General features: G+C 43.7%; 1 protein-coding gene across 1 annotated transcript in view; it reads left to right on the top strand.

Moving 5' to 3' along the window:
* The first annotated feature begins 648 nt into the window (after window positions 1-648).
* Window positions 649-14,235, top strand: part of ovol1 (ovo like zinc finger 1) — a 38,581-nt gene continuing 24,994 nt past the window's right edge. The window contains exon 1 of the mRNA XM_012962399.3: window positions 649-1,195. The gene's annotated coding sequence lies outside the window, so the exon portion shown is untranslated. The remainder of the gene's footprint in view (window positions 1,196-14,235) is intronic.

Here is a 14,235-nt window from a genome sequence, read left to right as displayed (position 1 = left end):
GTAGGTCCAGTCTCTATTATTTGTCTTAATTTTCTCATCTCCTTTTCTGATTTTATCTTCCCTCATTTCTGTAACCACCTTCCCATTTCACCACCCTCCACTGATTGTCTTTTCCTCTCTTTTCTATTTTTCTGTGCCCCTTATCATCATCCCCACTCATACCCCAAAAGGGACCCTCAGTTATATACAATGGCTTCATGAAATGCAAGGGTATAAGGATATTTGTTTATTTGTCTGAATGTATTGTGGTGTACTGTGGTGTTATTGGTTGTTGTAGAAACATCCTTGTTATACCTGTTTGATATGTCTGTAAAGTGATCTACTTCCACCAACTAACTGATTCAGGTATATCATATTTCTGGCAGGCCATCAGATCTGACAAAAGAGATGAGCTACCAGCGTCTCTATAGTTTAACTATAACTCACAGCACCTATCAACAACAGAAGGCTGTCGAGGGATGCTGATAACCATAGATTTAAAATATCTGGACAGATGCAAGTTGGACATTCCAGTTATACAGTACATACATATATTTTATGTGAACATTCATCCGTTCCAGTGTTTTTTTTATACAACTGTCCTGTAATACAAGAAGGGATTATTAAGTAAATCTGCCTGTAGGAGGAGGAAGCTGGGAGGGAAGGTGGAGTTGGCAGTTTTCAAGTATTGTCTTGCCTCCAGAGGTATCCAGGTTTAACCCTGAGACGTCTGCACTTACAGTACGGGCCTAGGAGCAAAGAATCCTCTTTTGTCTCTGTCTATCCTTCATTTGGCTAAGAGGTTTTGAAAATTTGGTGCCCATCTTCACTTATGGGAGAAGTCATTTCACTATTAAGGCACATAAAGGACACCTGAAGATTTTCTCCTGGTAACTGAGAGTACTGCTTCTTTTTTTTCTTTGTTTTGGTGCCCTTAGTACAAACACTTCTCACAATGCCCCGTATGCGGTGTTTATATTGCATCTACCAGAAGAGAGTGTTGCAGCCCCCCAACATTTTCTGGTGCTAGAAGAACAGATTACTAGACAATACAGATGAACAAAGTTCAAAGATGAAAGATGAACAAAGATGAACAGCTGCACAAAGAAACAACAAGGCCTCCTCAGCGTGCATTTGGCCCAGTCTGCATATCCCTGTGACACAAAGCAGTCCATCCAGCACCAAAGATCCAACATCCTGTCTTGCCATCAAATATGTAAGTAGTGGACTACTTTGTACACTGTTGAGTGTATGTGTAATTGTATGAAAAAGATAGAAACACTGTGTGAATGTATGAGTATGAGAGACAGACATTATATGTAGGTGTGTGCAGGGTTTCATTGCTCTTAAACTTCTCCAAACTGTTTAGTGTGTGGGAAACACAATTATTGTAAGCAGGGCTGTAAGAATATAGTAGACCCAATGGCTCTTGGGATTAATAAGACTGTTGAATGCTTGGTTTTAGTCTATCTGTGTAAAATAGATCATCTTCACCAAACCTGGAGGGGAAGTGGGGTACATAGTTTATCTGTGGTCCCAGAAAGATCTACACCACTAATCTTGTGGTAGCATGGTTGTGTTGTTGCACCCCTGCACTAAATAAAACAATACAGTTATAAACATGTATATACACTTTGTTGCCACAGCTTTTCAAAGTAACAGTTACAGGGACAAAATGCAAAGCATTTGCCTACTGAGACTTCACCTAGCACTGATGAGGATCTAGTAGGTACTATATGCAGAAATAAGCACGCCTTCCACCTCAAATTGAACCTAACAAAAACTGAACTAATGATCTTTCCGCCTAAGCCTGGTCCTACCCCCCCCCCCCTTTTCTATCTCTATTGAAGGCACCCTCATCAACCCTGTCGATTCGGCACGTTGTTTGGGGGTGATCTTTGACTCCAGTCTCTCCTTTTCTGACCACATTAACTCCACTGTCAAAACCTGTCACTTTTTCTTACACAATATTGCCAAAATCCGTCCCTTTCTCTCTACTGCAACAGCTAGGCTGCTCATGCATGCCCTCATCCTATCCCGACTGGACTACTGCAACCTGCTATTAACCGGCCTCCCTAACTTCCATCTTTCCCCCCTACAGTCTATATTAAATACTGCTGCCAGAATTCTCCTCCTCTCATCCAGGAGAGTTCAGGCCCCTCCCCTGCTAAAGGCCTTATCGTGGCTTTCTATTAAACAAAGAATATCTTACAAACTTCTTCTCTTAACCTTCAAAGCCCTCCATTCCTCTGCTCCTCACTACATCTCTTCCCTTGTGTCTCCGTACGTCCCTGGCCGACTCCTTCGTTCCTCGCAGAGCAATCGTTTGGTTGCGCCCCCGACTCCTACTGCTGTTTCCCACCTTAAACCTTTCTGCCTTGCTGCCCCTTACATTTGGAATGCCCTCCCTGATTTCCTCCGGAGAGAATCCTCCCTCAGTCTTTTTAAAACCAAACTAAAAGACTACCTTTTGGAGCACTCTCCCAGCACCTGATCTGGGAAATAGCACTTATATTGTAATGTCACCCACTGTGACCTACAGCACTTATATTTGCCTATTTGTGTCTGTAAGTTACCCTCCCATATAGATTGTAAGCTCTACGGGGCAGGGACCTCTATCCTCTTGTCTCTTTGATTCTTAACTTATTGCAACTGTTACTGTATCTTGTATTTATTTGTATTTATTGTTATACTTTGTATTTATCTATTATCTTATTAACCCCCTGTTTGTATTAATGTATTCTACTGTACAGCGCTGTGTACATAAGTAGCGCTTTATAAATAAAAATATACATACATACTGCATGCTCCTGAGGGGGTTGTCAGCCAAGGCACGATGATGAGACCTTGCATCATCTCATACTCCTATTCTGGCAACAGATAACTCAGTTACTTTTAAAGGAACAGTTCAGTGTGGAAATGAAACTGGGTAAAATGGATGGACAGATGTCTAACATAATAACCAGAAGTCTACTTCCTGCTTTCAGCTCTCTAACCTCTTAATTAGTCAGTGACTTTAGGGAAGGGCCACATGGGACATAACTGTTTGTGAGCAAGCAGGTCTGATTCAAATGTAAACTAACTGAACAGTTATGTCCCATATGCCCCTCCCTCAAGTCACTAATTGGTTACTGACTCCTAACAGCTTTAGAGTTGTAAAAGAGGAAGTGTTTTGGCTATTATGAGTGTGTAAAAGAGTGTGTTTTGGCTATTATGTTTAACATCTGCCCAATCCAGCATTTATAGATTACATATTTGCCTAACTAACTATATTAAAAACATTTTTTAATTTGCATAGTCTGTCTACCCCATTCCTTTTTACACTGAACTGTTTCTTTAAAGGAGAAGGAAAGTCAAAGTCACTTGGGGGTGCCAAAATGTTAGGCACCCCCAAGTGACTTCAATAGCCTACCTTTTCCCCCCGGGCTGGTGCCCCTGTCCCCGGGGTAGCTGTAGCGAGCGCTTCCTCCTTCCTCTTCCTGTATCGCTGCGCGCGCATGCGCAGTAGAGTGAATAGTGGAACTTTAATAGAGAAGTCGGCTTTTCACTCTACTGCGCATGCGCCGGTCCCAGACAAAAAGCAGCAGCGCAAATAGGAAGGAGGAAGCGCTCGCTACAGCTACCCCGGGCTGGTGCTGTTTTCTCCTAACAGGGGCACCAGCCCGGGGTACGAGGTAAGCGATTAAAGTCACTTGGGGGTGCCTAACATTTTGGCACCCCCAAGTGACTTTGCCTTTGGAGGTTCAGCTTAAAAAGAAAGAGAGGTAGCATTCAGGTAACCCCTGCAGTGGGCTCTGCACCCCCCAGTCTGGCCCTGCCATAGCATGCACATTCCCTTTGTCTTCTTATTTTCTCTCCAGAGCAAAACAATAAAGCAATGCCTACTTAGATTTTCCTCAGTACCTAAAGGAGAAGAAAATGTTAAAACACTAGGGATGTCAAATGTAAGGAACCCCCAGTAATAATAATCGCTTACCTGAGACCCCGGGCTGGTGCTTCTGTTAGCTGAAAACTCCATTGGCCCTAAGTTAAGAGTGCCACGTCAGCATCTTACAGTGAAAAGCCAAACTGGCTTTTAAAAAAGGTTATGATCACTAAGGGGTGCCAAGCAACCCCCAGGCCAAAGTACTTTTATAGTGTCCCATTATTGTTCAAATCAAAGCTATTTTGGATATATTTAGGAAGTTATAAAAGAAGAGGATCCAGACCAAATAAACAAAGCACTGACTGTCAGCTTCATATCTTGACTAACAATAAGCAAATCCATGTCAATCTGTCCCTTACAGCACACAAATAGTCTGAATTCCATTTTAAATAATTTTAACTGGGTTCTGTGTTACTGATCCTATAATAGTAAGTAATACATCATGGATGTATGATGGATGTATGGCTGTTTCTACAAACATGTTTGCATTCTTGTAAATACCTGAAGCAAATCAATATATATAATTCACCCTGTTTGTGGGAATTTATAAGCTGCATACCTCGTTCAAGTTTCATATACTCCGCTGCTTAGTAGGACATTTTATATGTGTTTGAGGACAGTGAGTTTGAGCACATCATGAACATGGACTCAGTGTCAGTCCTATACTTTATATGGTGAATAGAGTTTGTATCTTGGTAAATGCAATAAAAATACTACACCTAAGCCTAACACATTCAAATTGCTTCTTATTTAAAGCACTTGACAACAGCGAGCCTGCAGGGACCAGCAAGGCTTGTGGGAATACTCTGAAACAACAAGCTTGTGTATTCCCTGCACAGCTCAATACCAAATTGTAAGAATTTTTAATGGGATCCTGTCTCCCTGACAAATAATTCTAAATTATTTTCTATTGTGTTTTTCAAGAAAAATAAAGTTCATTTAAACTATATAAATTATTTACATTATGTTTTCTTCTGTCTTTGTATCAACCCAAACTCTTGTTTGTGTGTCAGAATGGGGGACCTAGTAAAATAGCTACTTAATTATAGATGGTGAGGAGGGAGGGGGAATGTGAGGAGTGCAGTAACATCTAGGAAGTGCTGAGTGGAAAGTAAAAGTAATTGCCTGCCCCACCTCAATTCTTGAGGCATTGATGTGGAGCTGGCAATTTATGACTGACGGCTGAGATTTTTAAATACTTTAAGAAAAGGTATGGATGTTTTAATTAAAAACAAGATTTTAAGTTTCATGTTTGATTTAAAAGAACTTTTATTATACAGCTTTTTATGTCTCTTCATAGCACATGAGATGTATATTACTGCTGTTCAGGCACCTAAGCATTACTGTCAATTTCAGCGACCATACAGCTTCCTACAGACTAGGGCAATTGCTACTGTAGCTCAGATAGGTATAAGAAGCACCTTAAGAATATATTTTCTTTGCCTTAAGTTGAATAAACAGAGCTTGCCCTAATGGAGCTGTATCTTAGGACGACCAGAATTGGTGCTTAACCAACAGATATATATATAGTGATATATATATAGTATATATCATATTAAATGACCTATTAAATAATCTCACCAAACTGGAACATATATATATCAGTAAATATTGCCCTTTTACATCCTTTCCCTTGAGCTACCATTTAGTGATGGGCTGTGTGCTCCCTCAGATCACATGACCAGAAATAATGCAGCTCTAACAGGAAGTAGTGGGAGCAAAGTTATTGGAAAATCTGTTAGCATACCAGGGTGCCAGTGCCGTATATTCTATGTTTCCTGGTTACTTTAGTATCTATTGTGCTAAAAAGACCAAAGAAATAAGTAAAAATGTGAGTTTTACCTTTAAGTTCTCCATAGTGGGAAATGTTACTAAACAGAGAATGTTTTCTCTGTTTAAAGGACTTTGCAGTCTGGTCAGCGGTCTAGTTGCATCCAATTTACCAAAAAAATTATGCCTGTCTGGTCATTTACATAGGCCCCAACTGTCCTGCTTTACACGGGACAGTCCCGGTTTTTGTCCGCTGTCCCTGATACTTACCAAAATGTCCTGCGGTGCCTTTAAGTGTCCCACTCATCTTCGGATCTTCTCGGGTTTTCTCGGCTCCTTCTGTCACCGCTGTCTTCAGAGCTTCACGGCTTCTTCCTGGGCATTTGTCTTCGGCTCTGTCCAGCTCCTTTGGGCGCTTCGGGTCATCTCAGTACTTTTCGTCATTTTCTGAATGTCTGCAAGTCTCAGGAGATGTGAGTATGGCATAGCAAGCCATTTCAATTCAATTTCAGAACGAATAGGGTGGGTGCTGGTACTGCTCAGGCTGTGGGTCACAAAAGTTACGCTGGTGCTGCTGTGCCTTTAGCTACTACTCTACAAGCTCTACTTACTGCTCCATTTTTTAATAAACCAAGTTTGGTGAGTCCCTGACTGTAAAAAAGGTGTTTATTAATGATTAATATACATTATTTATTAATAATTAATAAACACCCTTGTTACAGTCAGGGACTCACCAAGCTTGTTTTTTTGAAAAAATGGAGCAGAAAGTCGAGCTTGTAGAGTAGTAGATAAAGGCACAGCAGCACCAGCGTAACTTTTGTGACCCACAGCCTGGGCAGAACCAGCACCCATGACAAAAAAAACTGAGATGACCCAAAGTGCCTGAAGGTGTTGGAAAGAGTCTAAGACAAACATGCAGGAAGAAGCCGTGAAGATCCAAAGACAGCGGTGACAGAAGGAGCCAAGAAAACCCAAAGGAAGCTGAGAAGACCCTTAAAGGCACCGTGGGACATTTCGGTAAGTATCTGGGAGGGCGGGACGGCGTGTAAAAACGGGACGTCTGGGGGTAGGGCCACATAGTGGGCGTGGCCAATAATTTTTTTGCTGCGCTGTGCATGGCAAATGGTTTTGTCCCTCTTTCTCCTTTTCAAATGTTGGGAGGTGTGCAGGGGCAGTAGTGTAACTTGGTCACAAGGGGCCCCTCCTGCAAGGAAATGTTTGGAGGGAGCTTCGCACAAACAGCCCATCCTCCCCTGCTCTCCAAGCCCCCCTGCAACTTCAGGGTCTGCTGTATAGGTAGTTACACCACTGTGCTGCACCTATTGATGCAAGTCACCGAGGAAACCCTGAAGCTACCGCCTTGCCAGGAAGTGACAGTAACTTCAGGGTTCCCTTGCATTATTAGATGCAGCAGCGCCTGATCCAGAAGAATGCACTTTGACACAAGTACTTGAAATGTGCTTTTAGGTGCAACTCACTGTTTGGGAAAAGCTCATGTTGCCCTAATATCTCTTATATCCCCAAAAAACAAAAGCCATTTGTCTATTTTTGATTTGGCTACATGTAAAAAGGAGTGGATCAAGTGCAGGCCCGAATATAATGAAATGCAGAAAAATGTGGATTCAGGCAACTTTTCAAATAAAAGGTCTTCTGAATACGAAATCACTTGACTAACAAAAAGTCATTGTATGCCGTGTTAAAGGACCAGTAGGATGAAAACGTATTGATTTGATTTGACATTGTTTCTGTACTATACACGAGGACTATATGGAGAAGTCCTGTCTTTTATCGAAGTTTGTTTATCAGCTCTGCTGTGTTCATCTTTTGTTCAAACAAAGCCCCACCCAATCTCCTTTGTTCAGTGGAGCCTTACATAATGCATCTTCAGGAACTGCTCTCAGATGCCCTGTTGGCACCACATATTTTAAAACAAAAAAATCAAGCTCTCAATCCTGATTTTATCCTGAATTTGCAAAAGTGCTAAGTAATAGAAAATCACATGTAAATTAATTTGGGGCATGACCGGAAAATGACTGGATATTGTTATAGCATGCCTTTATATGTTTTATCCCCACAGAATATAGTGTCATAAAGCAAATATCTACTAATAACTGCTACAAAAAATGGAGGTGTTTGTGCCACACTTTGCCCAAAATATGTAAGCTCACGTGCAACAACAAGACCCCCTCATTGTATGATAGTGCTACATAAAAACAATCACTGAGAGAAACCAACCAGTTTCTTCTGCAAAATATGATCCATATTGTGGGCACTGCTGGGATATCAGCACAGATTCATAGTTGCTTGTATTATGTCTTTCTTATATTGGGATTTTTGGTACTGTGTTGGGGGCCTCCTTGACTGTATTTTGGATTTTTGTGTATAGCTTACATTGTAACTCTAGGCAGTGTAATTCAGTGGCTACAAAAACAAATAAAGTACTGTCTTGCCTAAACAAGGGCATTAAGTTGAGGGATGAAAACATAAACTTAATTTTGCTTCTTTATAGGTCCCTGGTAAGGCCTCACCTTATAAACATTACTTTATTGTCTTATTTTATTTAACTTTAGAATGAAACATAAGCTACTTCCAAGGTTGCAGTTCTGCCTGTGTTTAGTAAGGACTAGCCAGTGCTAACACAGGGCAGATTTGGGCCCAAATACACAAGTATGTAGGTAGACCACAGCAGATGGGTGACATTACCCACAGGTCCAGGTCTTACTTAGGATATTTTACCTATTTCTGATATCTTCATTTAGCTTGCTCATGTTTTTCCTTCCTCATACATAATCTTTCTTTCTTCTGTGTGTCACTTCCATTTTTTGCTATTATCGTCTCCTATTTCTGCATGTTCCAACACCTTTTCTCCCTCCAGCTACCGCACCCCTCAGCCCCAACCTTAACACCACCCTCACCCCCCACCCCTCCTCGTCTGTTTGACTCACTACTGTAAAACCTCATGTTTGCACACCAGACCTGCCAAGTTTGAAAAAAATATCTGTAGTGTGATGAACTTGATGAACAGGTGTGGCTTATAAATAAAGGTAAAATATAATTCTACTGCTGCAGGTAATTTTAACCCATGGGCCTCTGCTAGTCCCAGTTGTTTGCATATTTTCTACATATGTGGAATATCAACAGATGCATTAATGCTGTACTTGTGCTCTTTACATTCCTCTCACAGCCAATGGTTCTCAGTGTTTGTGGTTAAAATTAAGCAAAATCTACCATTTGCAGATACTTTATTACCCATACTGCCTAGACCTCACCAGAAATGGATTTTCATTTTCAGGGAGATGCACTGTATGTCCTGAATTATCTCAGACAGTGCAGGCAATAGACCATGATTATTTATCAACACTGGGCAACTTTGCACATGAGCAGTATCCCATCGCAACCAATCAGTAATTAACTTTTTCAGCCAGCTGCAGGTTGAAGGATAAATGCAACAAATTGGTTGCCTTGGTTACTGCCCATGGGCAAATTTGCACATTGTTGATAAATGACCGCCTTGTGCACTTTTTAAAGGGAAACTCCACTCAACACACAACTAAAGCTTTCTAAAAAGTAATTTTGAATAATTTCAAGAAACTTTGCAATATACGTGAGTTAAAAAATATGCAGCATTTCATGATATTTAATGTAATAATATGATTTGGCTGATCTGACTGAATACGTTGAGACTTCAAAAAAGTAACAGTAGTTGACTTTCCTCAGTCTGCATCAGTGGCATAACTATAGAGGAAGCAGACCCCGTGGTTGTGCATGGGGGGGGGGGGCAGGGGAAGAACTCTCTTTTCCCCAGCCACTCTCCTAATTACAAGCAGGGGAAGTGGGAGGAAGATACCAGCGGGAGTGGGTGTGGCTGGTTGAGGGGCCTGGTAGGGATCTCTGTGCGCCAGGCCTCTTTCAAGATTTTTTTGCTGGGGGGGCCCAGCACATACTAGTTATACCACTGGCCTGCATCCTCCAAATCCCACAATTCCCTGCTCATGTGATGTCAATAAGGAAAGGAACATCAAAGTGCTATGCATTGTGGAATATGTAGTTCCTGCATGCTGTGGAGAAGTTACAATTGGCAACATCAATGTGTTAGTCCCTCCTCCCCTGCCGGGATTTCAAATGATGCAGACAGAGAAAAACTGGTTTGCAGCTGGATTTCAGCATATAAATATGGTATTTATTCATACTTTTTTGAAGGAACAGATTACAGTGATACCGGTAGGTATATTAGGGGTTTCTGTGTTGTATCGGAATTTTGGTTTCGGAAGTCAGAGTTTCCTTTTAACTCTAGCAAACTGTAGGGCAACAACTTAACTTGCAACAAATATGTATGACAAATTTGAAAGTGGATTGTGTGCAAAGGGGGTGGGAGGCTGGTCCTACAGTTGAGCTAAAGTCACAGAAGTTAGGTCAGACTGGGTGAAGTTCTGTTTAGAATGAAATCATGTAAGAATAATATAAATTACTTTTATTTTTCTGAATTTTTTACATTGGGCCAGCTCACTTCCTTTATGTTGTGATGAGCTACAACACTCAGGGGCAGAATCAAAGTACACCCGAAATGGGTAAAATTCAGATTAGATACTATAATTTCTGATGATCTTTCTGATGATCGGAAATATCACAAATATGGTTTACGAAAAAATTGTAATAGTCACGATAATATAGTATTGGCGATCCGAAAGTCACAAAATTTTCATATCCAAACGATTGTAAATGGCGGGAAAACCTTTCTGACTTTGATCCTTCTGTGCATGTTTTTGGAAGCCTCCCATAGGGCTCAATGGCACTCTGCAGCTCCAACCCGGCCCAAGGAAAGTCTCCCATAGGACTCAATGGCACTCTGTAGCTCCAACCTGGCCCAAGGAAAGTCTCCCATAGGGCTCAATGGTACTCTGTAGCTCCAACCTGGCCCAAGGAAAGTCTCCCATAGGGCTCAATGGCACTCTGTAGCTCCAACCTGGCCCAAGGAAAGTCTCCCATAGGGCTCAATGGCACTCTGCAGCTCCAACCTGGCCCAAGGAAAGTCTCCCATAGGGCTCAATGGCACTCTGCAGCTCCAACCTGGCCCAAGGAAAGTCTCCCATAGGGCTCAATGGCACTCTGCAGCTCCAACCTGGCCCAAGGAAAGTCTCCCATAGGGCTCAATGGCACTCTGCAGCTCCAACCCGGCCCAAGGAAAGTCTCCCATAGGGCTCAATGGCACTCTGCAGCTCCAACCTGGCCCAAGGAAAGCCTCCCATAGGGCTCAATGGCACTCTGCAGCTCCAACCTGGCCCAAGGAAAGTCTCCCATAGGGCTCAATGGCACTCTGCAGCTCCAACCCGGCCCAAGGAAAGTCTCCCATAGGGCTCAATGGCACTCTGCAGCTCCAACCCGGCCCAAGGAAAGTCTCCCATAGGGCTCAATGGCACTCTGCAGCTCCAACCCGGCCCAAGGAAAGTCTCCCATAGGGCTCAATGGCACTCTGCAGCTCCAACCTGGCCCAAGGAAAGTCTCCCATAGGGCTCAATGGCACTCTGCAGCTCCAACCTGGCCCAAGGAAAGTCTCCCATAGGGCTGAATGGCACTCTGCAGCTCCAACCTGGCCCAAGGAAAGTCTCCCATAGGGCTCAATGGCACTCTGCAGCTCCAACCTGGCCCAAGGAAAGTCTCCCATAGGGCTCAATGGCACTCTGCAGCTCCAACCCGGCCCAAGGAAAGTCTCCCATAGGGCTCAATGGCACTCTGCAGCTCCAACCCGGCCCAAGGGAAGTCTCCCATAGGGCTCAATGGCACTCTGCAGCTCCAACCTGGCCCAAGGGAAGTCTCCCATAGGACTCAATGGCACTCTGTAGCTCCAACCTGGCCCAAGGAAAGTCTCCCATAGGGCTCAATGGCACTCTGCAGCTCCAACCCGGCCCAAGGAAAGTCTCCCCTAGGGCTCAATGGCACTCTGCAGCTCCAACCTGGCCCAAGGAAAGTCTCCCATAGGGCTCAATGGCACTCTGCAGCTCCAACCCGGCCCAAGGGAAGTCTCCCATAGGGCTCAATGGCACTCTGCAGCTCCAACCCGGCCCAAGGAAAGTCTCCCATAGGACTCAATGGCACTCTGCAGCTCCAACCCGGCCCAAGGAAAGTCTCCCATAGGGCTCAATGGCACTCTGCAGCTCCAACCTGGCCCAAGGGAAGTCTCCCATAGGGCTCAATGGCACTCTGCAGCTCCAACCTGGCCCAAGGAAAGTCTCCCATAGGGCTCAATGGCACTCTGTAGCTCCAACCTGGCCCAAGGGAAGTCTCCCATAGGACTCAATGGCACTCTGTAGCTCCAACCTGGCCCAAGGAAAGTCTCCCATAGGACTCAATGGCACTCTGTAGCTCCAACCTGGCCCAAGGAAAGTCTCCCATAGGGCTCAATGGCACTCTGCAGCTCCAACCTGGCCCAAGGAAAGTCTCCCACAGGGCTCAATGGCACTCTGCAGCTCCAACCCGGCCCAAGGAAAGCCTCCCATAGGGCTCAATGGCACTCTGTAGCTCCAACCTGGCCCAAGGGAAGTCTCCCATAGGGCTCAATGGCACTCTGCAGCTCCAACCTGGCCCAAGGAAAGTCTCCCATAGGGCTCAATGGCACTCTGCAGCTCCAACCTGGCCCAAGGAAAGTCTCCCATAGGGCTCAATGGCACTCTGTAGCTCCAACCTGGCCCAAGGGAAGTCTCCCATAGGACTCAATGGCACTCTGTAGCTCCAACCTGGCCCAAGGAAAGTCTCCCATAGGACTCAATGGCACTCTGTAGCTCCAACCTGGCCCAAGGAAAGTCTCCCATAGGGCTCAATGGCACTCTGCAGCTCCAACCTGGCCCAAGGAAAGTCTCCCACAGGGCTCAATGGCACTCTGCAGCTCCAACCCGGCCCAAGGAAAGCCTCCCATAGGGCTCAATGGCACTCTGTAGCTCCAACCTGGCCCAAGGGAAGTCTCCCATAGGGCTCAATGGCACTCTGCAGCTCCAACCTGGCCCAAGGAAAGTCTCCCATAGGGCTCAATGGCACTCTGCAGCTCCAACCTGGCCCAAGGAAAGTCACGATGCCGAAGCTTGAATGAATCCGTACTCGGAGCAACAAATACGATTTTGTTGAACACAAATTGTTGCGCAAATTGTCGCAAAGTACGAAAAAGTTGCGCAAATTAACTAAAAAGTCGCAAAAAATATGCACAGTACGAAAACTTAGAAAAAATAATATTTTTTTGTATTCAGAAACAATCGTACTTTGATAAATGTGCCTCAGTATCTGTCAGCAACAATCAGCAATGCAAGCACGTATGAATAAAACCAAGTTTTTTCTTTTTGTTGCTGTCTATTTTTCTGGCAGCATTTATTATACAAGAACGGATTAAAAACTGAAACCAACTGTAGAAGAAGGAAGTGCTAGGGCTATGAAAGAAGGGGGGGAAGGGTGGAGTCAGCCGTTTGGAGTTTTGTCCTTATTGTCCTTACATCATGGGTGTCCATATTTAACCCAGAGACGTCTGTACAAAGAGTACGGGTCCTAGAAGAAAAGGTCTAGGTAAGGAAATCCTAATATATCTCTGATGGTCTATCATGTGACAAATAGGATTTTAACATTTTGGGCTCCCCACTAATTGGTGCGCTAGACTGAGTAATTTATGTTTTTTTATCTGGCCAATCCTTGATCATCAAACAAAGATATGTGAATACCTGAATGCAGGAAGCTGCAAATTTGCACAAGCGTAGTTACTAAGAGTAGCTAATTAAGATTTACTCTCATTATTCTGTCTGCACGAGACTGATCAAAGCTAATTACCTATCGCATCTAACTACATTCTATTGGTTGCACTGCAAGCATCACCGTGCTACCTATTGCATATCCAATTCATATCTTGCACCGTGCACATATTACCAATGGTATGTGTCACTTTAGTCTGCCCCAATCACAAGTGATGTTATCATGGGATAATACTGCATTTTGCACTAATTAGTTAATGGAGGTGCCGAATAAGGGCTAAGATTGGCTATTAGGGAGCCTCTATGCACACAGCTTATAGTAGTAAATCTTGTTTTTATTCAACCAAAACTTGCCACCAAGGAGGGGCCTTGGGTATAAATGCCTCCCATTGGACACCACCCTTCCTACCCAGAGGTCAACCCAAAGGACAGCTGCTCCAAAATGAATGTGCACCTCGTGGACTGTTCATGTGTTTATGTTTAGGTGCCAAACTGTGCTCCTACCCACAGGCCTGCCTTTACATGACCCTTGCCAAGATGGCACCAGAAAATTGACACAGAGTCAGCACAGGAATGCCAAGAAAGCCTGAAAGAAGTTGCCAAAAGTTTTAGTCAGCTTGGGGTTTTTATCGTTGCCCTTATAAAACCTTCTTTCCTTGTCAATGGTTTCCTGGTCTGCAGAGAACAAGGACAAAATATACATAAATTGTTTTTGTAAATCTATTCCCTGATGTTCTGTAGGGGAATATGTTCTAATCAACCCACCTGGCGCCCTGCTTTCAGAGAAATTCCAAGATGTTTGAGTAAACATATCCATGTGTTTCATGCATGCTGTTT

Source organism: Xenopus tropicalis, chromosome 4, assembly GCF_000004195.4.
Source record: "Xenopus tropicalis strain Nigerian chromosome 4, UCB_Xtro_10.0, whole genome shotgun sequence".
Classification (NCBI taxonomy): Eukaryota; Metazoa; Chordata; class Amphibia; order Anura; family Pipidae; genus Xenopus; species Xenopus tropicalis.
The sequence above is the reverse complement of the archived record's forward strand: the minus strand, read 5'-3'. Positions and strand labels throughout refer to the sequence as shown.